Raw genomic sequence first — 9,141 nt, forward strand, 5'->3', positions numbered from 1 at the left:
TTTAGCAGAGAAATGCACACACTGAGAATACAAACAACTATTTGATAATAGGTAGTATGAGAAATGAAAAAGAAATGTGATTTAATAAATATTTATATAATACATAATTTATTAATAAATATTCAAAATAATAAAAATTCATTCCAAGAAGGGCATGACTCAAAGACTATTCATTTACCCTGGGATAAATGAACTAATAAATGAATGATAAACTGCTGTGAAAGCAGAACGTTCCAGTGGGCTGGAAAAAGAAGCACCTGACGGCAGTCAAGCTCTTATTTGGCAGGAACGTGTTTATCACAAACCTCCAGGTCTGGATGAGAAATGCGCCCAGCAGGTGCACACACTTGGACCTCACTTGGTGGCACTGTTTGAGGAGGTTTAGGAGGTTTTGTCTCAATGAAGGAAATAATCACGGCGGGGGGGACAGGCTTTGAGAGTGGATATTCCCATACTACTTTCAGTTCACTGTCTCTGCTTTGAAAGTACGTTGGAGGATGTGAGCTCTTACCTTCCTGTCCCAGCCACCAGGCCTGCCTGTTGTCATGGTCCCTGTCCCTGTTTCCCACCCTCCCCCGTGATGTTCTCTATCCCTCTGAAACCCCATCCCAAAATAAACTCTTTCTTCTTTAAGATCCCCTGCTTTGGGACGTTATCAACTCAGACACCCTCTATAGTTCCCATGAAGACCAATGCTGAGCCTCTTCCCACTTCCTCTCTTGGCTGTAAACATTGTTGAAGAATCCGGCAGCCGAAGTACGGATGGAATGTGTAGAATTCTAGGTTAGAGCTAACAGGAAACTAAACCCATGTGCTAACAGGAAACTCTATCAATTGACACGAATTACCAACAGATTCCATTTGACTGTGGGAAAAAAAAAATCTTATAGTTTGTTCAAAATGGAATGAGCTAAGAAACATTTCAGGAGGAATTCAAGCATAGTCTATCTGCCTCCCTCCTAGAGCTGTTATGGGTCATTTCTACTGAGGTTATAAATGGGCCCTTTAAGGCCCTTAAAAAAAAGTTTAATAATGTGATTTGAGCTAGAGTGTGAAAAGTTGATGATGAAATAATTTATAGGCCTTCTGTCTCTGGGCGCGGTTCAAAGGACAGGGCCCATCACATCTATTCAAGTAGGCTACTTTATGATAGTAGGTGACCGGCGGACCACCAGGAGAGTGCCCTCAACTTTACACACTTCACAGCAGGTATCCCCCTCTGAGGGAGCCTCTGACAGATGGAAAGGAAGCTGAGGAGTTGGGAAGCTGCCAGAATATCCACTGGCTCCAGGACCATACTCTCTCACGTAGCGTGGAGGCGTGCGCTTCAATTATCTACTCTGCCTTACCATTCTCATACGAGGAGTTTGCCATGGTGGTAGACACCTATAATTGCAGAATGTCATTCGAGTTTTGCTTTCTTTAAAAACTCAGTGATGTTATGGAAATGTGTTTTTTGTTTTAATCCCAAGTGTGGGATTTTAGTTTGGGCTTTAGTTTGTTCACAGCTAACTGCCTTCTGCGGGCGTGGTCTTCGACGGCTGGTAACAGCCTGCCGCTTAGAGGACACTGCTTGCTGCATTTGCTATTGACAAAGATTGGTATAGAGCCCTAAAAGAACCCATCATCCCTAAAGGAGTAAAGGAGTAAAGAAGTAAAGGAGTCTGACCCCATCTCCCCACTAACCTTCTCTCTCCTTACCTAGAGTTAAAAGGTTGATGGAAGGGAGAGAGAGGTTTAAATTCCCCAAATAAAATAGAGTTTAAAAAAAATGAATGCACCCTGTAATCCCAGCACTCAGGGAGGCAGAGGCAGGAAGATCTCTGTGAGTTTAAGGCCAGCCTGGTCTACAAACCAAGTCCAGGATAGCTAAGAAACCCTGTCTCAAAAAAAAAAAAAGAAATGCAAGACCAGACTTGGAAAGTAAAGCAATAAGATCAGGGGTTCCAGGCCAGTACCCCACTACATAAAGACTCTAAGGCCAGGCTGGGAGACTCTTTCTCAAGAAGACAGAGAGAAAGAGGAAAGAGGGTAGGTATAGGGGATACCGGCTTCTGGTGCCAAGGAGACAGTAGATTTTGGGGTTGTGAGACCTCCATCTAAATCATCCCATAGGTGTCATTCTCAACCTTAGCTTCCTCTGAAGCCCGTAAATGCTTGACCTTCACATGTTATCGCATTTCTCGGTGAGGTCCATCTGTTTGGTAATGATCACCTGTACACACACACACACACACACACACACACGCAACATACACACATACACACACACGCAACATACACACATACACACACACACACACACAAAGGTACATATGCATGCACATTCTCACAGACATATACACTCATAGACACACATACTCACAGACACACATAGAAAAACACACCAGAATCTGAGGCTGATTTTGATTATATCACCTCCACAGCAATAGAGTATCAGACTGTTAAAAAAAAAATCAGAGATTATTTTAAGGCAGAAGAAAGTTAATTCTCTGGCTGAGCCTCAGAATGAAAAATTCAAAATCCACATCGGTTGTCAACTTTTCATATGTCATGGTAGGTAGCCAGCACATGTCTGTGGCTTTGCTTTGCAGTGCCACTACACTCTCTGGGACAGATGTGGTTCTAATCAGCATGCTACTCTGGAGGACCTGGGGACTGAAGTATCCTTTTCTCTCCTGGCCAGGATCTGCTAGGAACCCTTTTCTTACTCCCCACTAACTGCTACCTCCCAACTGCTTAAGTTCTCAGATCCTGACAGCTTCAGACTCAACCAAGCCAGGAAGCTGCCTCAGAGCCCCACCCCCGGGTGACCGTCTGGTACCAGTTTCTACATGTGTCTAGGTTCAGAGCATGCCATAGAATTCACTTTAGTACCTTTAAATCTAAAATTATTTAAGACTCGTTACCAAATGACTTAAAAAGCAACAGAATCATGGAGCTGGCCTCGCGGGAATGCCTGAAAGCATGGTGTGGAATGTGCCCATCTAATCCACTGGGATCGGGAAACTGCGGTGAGAAAGTCGCCGCTGGTACCGAGGGCCCCTGCTCTGGTGATCTTCACCAGCACATTAGATTCCCTGCTCCTCAGTACCTACAAAGCTGAAGCTGGACAAGATGACCTCTGCCTCAGATGCTGGGGTGGCAACATCTCTGCAGCCCCTCAGGCTCCACGGTGTTAGCTTCTTTCTAACATTGCATGGACTGGTCTGCTTCAAGGAAACTGGATCACCTTCTGAGCTGAACACTGGGAGTCAGTGAACGCTTGTAGCACTCAGAAAGACAAGAGGATGTGACACCCTCAAGGAAGCTGAAGCTTGCACGATGGAATTTGTTACGGTTTAGGTGTTTGTCTAATTTCGATTTGTGTGTGTGTGTGTGTGTGTGTGTGTGTGTGTGTGTTAAAATTAATCCCAGGGCTGGTGCCATGCTCAGGAGTTAAGAGCACATACCGTTCTTCCAAGAACCTGAGTTTCCCTTCCAGCACCTTCGTGTGTAACTCCAGAACCGTGAAACCCATTGCCCTCTTCCGGCCTCCACCAGCCTTATGTGTATAGATCCACACACAAACAGATGATTTTTTAAAAAGAAATCTGTAATAAACACAAGTGTAATTCCCAGTGCGCCTGTATGAAGAAGTGGTGAGTCCCTGAGGTCAGTGGTTCTCAGCCCGTGGGTCACGACCCCTTCATAGGTCAGAAACACACTTTCACAGAGGCCACATATCAGATCCGCTGCATATCAGGTATTTACATTACAATTTAAAACATTAGTAAAGTTACAGTTGTGAAGCAGCAACAAAAATAATTGTATGGTTGAGAAGGGTCACAGCATTAAAGAGGTTGAGAGCCACTGCTTTGAGTGGGTGGATCATGAAAGCTCTACTTTGAATAGGATCAGTGTGCTTTACAAAATGCTGAGGAAGCCAGCAACATCCTTCCCTTTCTTCTGCGTGAAAATACACAGAGTTTTGACCCCTCCAGAGGAAAGGTAATCCCAGTACCATGTGAAAGCACAGACTGGGCCCTCAGCTAAACATGCAGAATCCTTAACTATGAGCAGGGAATACGCAAATTTCTGCTTGTAAATTACTCCGTGTGTTGTATTGTATTACAGAAGCAGTTGCCATTCTCCATTCGGTGGGGTCCTGGGGTTCAGTAGGGCAGCCAGGAACCCGGCTTCCAGGTGGAGAATGGGGGTGGCGGGGAAACGAGGGGCTGTTTTGTTTCTCAAAGGGGCAGCTAGAGCCCTTTAGGGTACGCTAGGCTAGGATGTGAAAAAGTTTTCTACATAGCGTTACAGGTTAGCTTTTTTAGCATGAGACCACCAGTGGCAATGGAAGCTCGGGAGTCCCAAAGCCTATGGCGATACCAAAGTGTTACAGCTCTTGGTTAAGCTACTGAGCTGAGCACGGCAGCGGTGCAGGCAGAAGCCCATGCCTGGTCGGCTTGCAGCTGAGGCATAGGCCTGGCAAGGCCCAGGCTCAGTGGGCTGACACAGCCTGCCGGATGTGAATGGCAAAGCTCAGGCAGTCATGGTGGAAGGCCGATAGTATTACCAGGTCAGTCAGCAGCGTGCATGCACCCCAGAATGTTTATTTGAAATCAGAGATTTATAAACCTTTGGGCAGTGGGAGGGATTTCGAGGGTGAACATGCTTTATTCGCTGGGACCAGGGGGTCACAGATAATTGATTTGCATGTAATGGTACAGTGCATTTTCCATGCATGGTAACATGGTTCTACCACAGGAAGGAGAATACAGTCCTTAATTATCCTATGTCACCCATTGAAGGTCAGGCTAGACTAAGATTCTTAGCAGGGTGGGGCATTTCTAGGAATTTCCAGATGCTTGCTGGAGTGGTTTTCACATCAGGAAAGGGTCTATCTGTCATCTGCCCTGAGGGCTATGTGATACACCTTACTAGACCTGGTACACCCAGATGAGAGGAGTATGATGAGAGGAAATAAATGGCTATCCAGAGACCTCAGATGGCAGCCTTATCCAGCAGAGCCCCCACAGCAGAGGTAAGCATGGCAGGAGGCAGGTAGGCAGGCAGGCATGGTGCTGGAGCAGTGGCTGAGAGCTTACACCCAGAACTGAAAGTCAGAGGCAGAGAAAGAGAGAGACAAAGACAGGCAGAGACAAAGATATATAGACAGAGAGAGAGATATAGAGACAAAGAGACAGAGACAGGGAGATAGAGGCAGAAACAGAGAGAAAGAGAGACAAGGAAACTACATCTTGCGTGGGCTTTTGAAACCTCGAAGTCCACACCCAGCAACACAGGCCACAACCTTCTAATTGTTGCCAGGCACTCCTACCAACTGGGGACCAAGTATTCAAAGATATAAGCCTGTAGGGGCCATTCTCATCGAAACCACCACACCTAGTAATTTAATGGAAGACATCTTTCCTCACTCAGCAGCACCCACTCGGCCCAGTTTAGAATGCCTCTCACCCCAGATTAGCATTATCATAAACAATCCTGATAGCTATAGGTCCAGCAAACCATGAGACATTTATTCAGTGAAGACTCCCCCGAATGAACAAAGTTTGGTGGTGCATGGCTTTCATCCCAGCACAGGCTGAATGAGAAGAATAGCAAGTTTGAGGCCAGCCTGACCTGTATAATGAAACCCTGTCTCTAGACAAAATAGGAGCTCAAGAGATGGCCTAGTGGTCAAAGGCACTCGGTGCTCTTGCAGCAGCCCTGAGTTTAGTTCCCACAGTCTATACCAAATGGTTTATAATAACTGTAACTACGGCTCCAGCTGATCCAACACCTTCTTCTGGCCTCTTTGAACACCTGTACGCACACACACACAATATATATATATATATATATATATATATATATATATACACATTAATAAAAAGTAAAATTAATTTTTGAATTTTGAAGAAGCATAGTACTAAACTGATAGCTAATGATTTGCTGTTACCCCCATAGATCAGTGCATCTTTCACCCCTCATCAGAGAAGCAGCTTTTTGCAGTAGATGGATATTAATAAAGAACTCAGAATGGGCCAAAATGCAGAGACTAAGAGACTATGGTATGAACAGCCCTAAACAGAATAGATATGACATGTCTTCCTCCCATGGCTTCTAGATCATTGCAGGCAGAAGGAGGCAAAGAAGGCAGATAGACTTAAGAGCCAAAGGCAGTTAATGGCTACAACAAAATAGTGTTTTCTAATGGGGCTGTTGCTCATGTGAACTTACAGCAGTTGTAACGGCATGCATAAGACCTTCACAAGATCAAGCCAAACATAATCCCAGAACAAAGACCCAACCATAGCTAAGGTGCTTTGGTGAGTAGCTGCTAGAAGAGAGTCAGTTTTTATTTATTTATTTATTTATTTAAGCCATATGAGTGCTCTATCTGCATGCACACCTGCATGCCAGAAGCAGGCATCGGATCCCAGTACAGATGGTTATGAGCCACCACATGGTTGCTGGGAATTAAACTCGGGATCTCTGGAAGAGCAGACAGTGCTCTTGACCACTGAGCCATTTCTCCAGCCCTGAGTCAGGTTTTCTTTAATGGTGCAACTCCTGGTAAATCTATCATGCTCTGGAGAAAGACTCATGCCCAGGAAGAATCGGGCAACACAAATTGTATTTGATGGGTTTGAAAATAGGAAGGGACACAAAATTGAATGAGTAGGTAAAAGGATAGATCTGGAAAGAGTGTCATAAGGGGTGAATATGATCAAAATACATTATATGAAATTCTTTAAGAATTAACCTTGAAATGAGAAGAAAAAGAGAGAGTCCCCACTGTGTACAGCATGTACCACAGGCATTGCCTTCTGTGAAGGAAAAGAAGGATGCATTCTGGCTGCAGACTGGTTGGACTTACATAATGACAATCTCTAGAAGGCCCCTAAATGTTTCTTCTTTGCACTTTGATAACTGTTATACAACAATTGTTAGGAAGAAATGTTGAGCCCTGACTAAGTTAATGCTTTGATGAAGGCAGAGAGGAAAATGATTGTCACTTCTGTCTTGGAAAGTAATTTGCTCGAATATGTTCCCCAAATTTCATATGGTAAGAGAGTCATCAGACTAAGCTTTTCATGTCAAACTTAGTCCAGTCCTGTTTATGGAAACAGTTTGATTAGAATACACCATGGCCTAGGTGTTGGCCATGCAGCGTAGGCCCTGTGGCAGCAGATTGGAGTGGCGGTGACAGTCAGCATCCTACATTACCTCCTGTCTAGCCCTTGAGGGAAAAGGCTTGCCAACCTCTGGCTTTCACAATGGCACTCCCGAGTGGGTTTCCAGACATGTATCCATCTGCTACAGAGTCAGGGTTAGGTGATAAAGAGCAGAGGATGTCCAAGGAGTTCTAATCCTGGGTAGCCAAACAGATGGTCCTTGACTTGATCATTGGAACTGAGGGACAAATTTCTAGTCAATTAGATGTACATTCCTGAAGTGAAGAGTCGTTGCAAAATGAAAACAAAGTTGTGCTGCCAAATTTATGCTAAAGTTCTGGGGGTTGGGGGGGAGGCAAAAAGTTTTTGGATGAATGGAAGAAGAGGGAAAACAGAGTAGAGAGGTAAAGAAACACAGCCCAAAAGGCACAGGAGAGACAGAAGAAGTCATTTTGGCTCTGTACCTTCTGGCTTTATTCTCCATGTTTCCAAACCATTTTTCTGAAGTAATTGCCTATGAACTGAAACATGCTCTCCTGGCAGAGGCTGGCTCATAAGGCTGAAAAACTTAAAGGTTCCAGTGCTCAGAGAGTTATGCAATTCTCAAGGGCCCTCCCCAAGGTTATCTGAACAGTAAGCCATTGCTGTGGAACAGACCAGCCAAGAGCGCTTCCTGCACGCTGGGCAGAGAACTCCAGGAATTCAGCTTTCAAGAGCTGCTCACCACACTGAAGACAGCCTTTGAGTCACCCATGCTCCTGTAAGTAGCCCCTCCCCCACACCCCAGCAAACTAACAACAGGTTCACTAAGCTAGACTTGGGTGGAACCCTTTGGTCCATCATTAGTGCCCTACTGAGATGATCAGAAGACATTTGTTCCTGCCTCCCAGGAAAAGACACACAACTGCCATATACCCTTCAAAACTGAAACTCAAGACTGCCTTCCTCATATTTATCACTGTCTAGCTTAAGAAGTTATCTGCTCCCAAAAGAAAGATATTGTGAGAAGGGTAAAATTAGACAGTGTTGATTATGTAGAATCGGAAGATATGAATTCAAATCCCATTATCACTCTACTTCCTTGTACAGTCAAGCAACTGCTTTACCCTCTGCTGACTCTACTTTCTTGTGTCTGAAATGTTAATAGCATCTGTTCCATTCACTTCCTAAAGGATTCCGTGAGATCAAATTTAAAAGATGTTCTTAAGTTAACATTTAACTGCGATAGAAAGTATGAGCCACACAGAAAGCAAACACTCAGCAAGCGCCCCTGATCCCGATGGTAATAACTGGAGAAGGCTGGTCCACAGAAGGACCAGTGAATGCAGTCAGTGTTTGCAGCTGGCGGGGAGGATACAGAAAGCAGAGTGAGCAGGTAGGCGGCTGTTCACCTGCCCTACATCTGAGAAGTCTGTTTGAGTGACACCTCGCTATCCCCAAGCTGCTCTCTCATTGGCTGCTCCAAACCAGCAGTATCCACATCATCTGGGAACTTGGTAAAGATAGACACTTTGCCTCAGAACTGCTGTATTAGTCATCTACTGCTAGGCAAAAGTTTACTCCCCAAACTCGATAAGTTTAAAACATTTTAATCTCATAGCTGCCATGGGATCCTGTGTTAATTACTGCTCTATTGCTGTGAAGAGACACCATGACCAAGGCAACTCTTATAAAAGAAAGCATTTAGTTGTGGCTTGCTTACAGTTTCAGAGAGTCCATTGTCATCATGGCAGGAAGCAGACAAGCATGGCGCTTGAGCAGTAGCTAAGAGTGTCACATCCTGATTCACAAGCCGCAGGCAGACAAAAAGACAAGGCCTGAGGTGAGCTTTTGAAACCTCCAAGCTCACCTCCAGGGGCATGCCTCTACAACAAGGCCACACCTCCTAATCCTTTCCAAGCCATTCATCAACTGATGACTGAGCATGCAAATATATGAGCCTATGGGGGCAGTTTTCATTTAAACCAAGACAGCTGGG

Source organism: Meriones unguiculatus, chromosome 5 (genome assembly GCF_030254825.1).
Source record: "Meriones unguiculatus strain TT.TT164.6M chromosome 5, Bangor_MerUng_6.1, whole genome shotgun sequence".
Lineage (NCBI taxonomy): Eukaryota > Metazoa > Chordata > Mammalia > Rodentia > Muridae > Meriones > Meriones unguiculatus.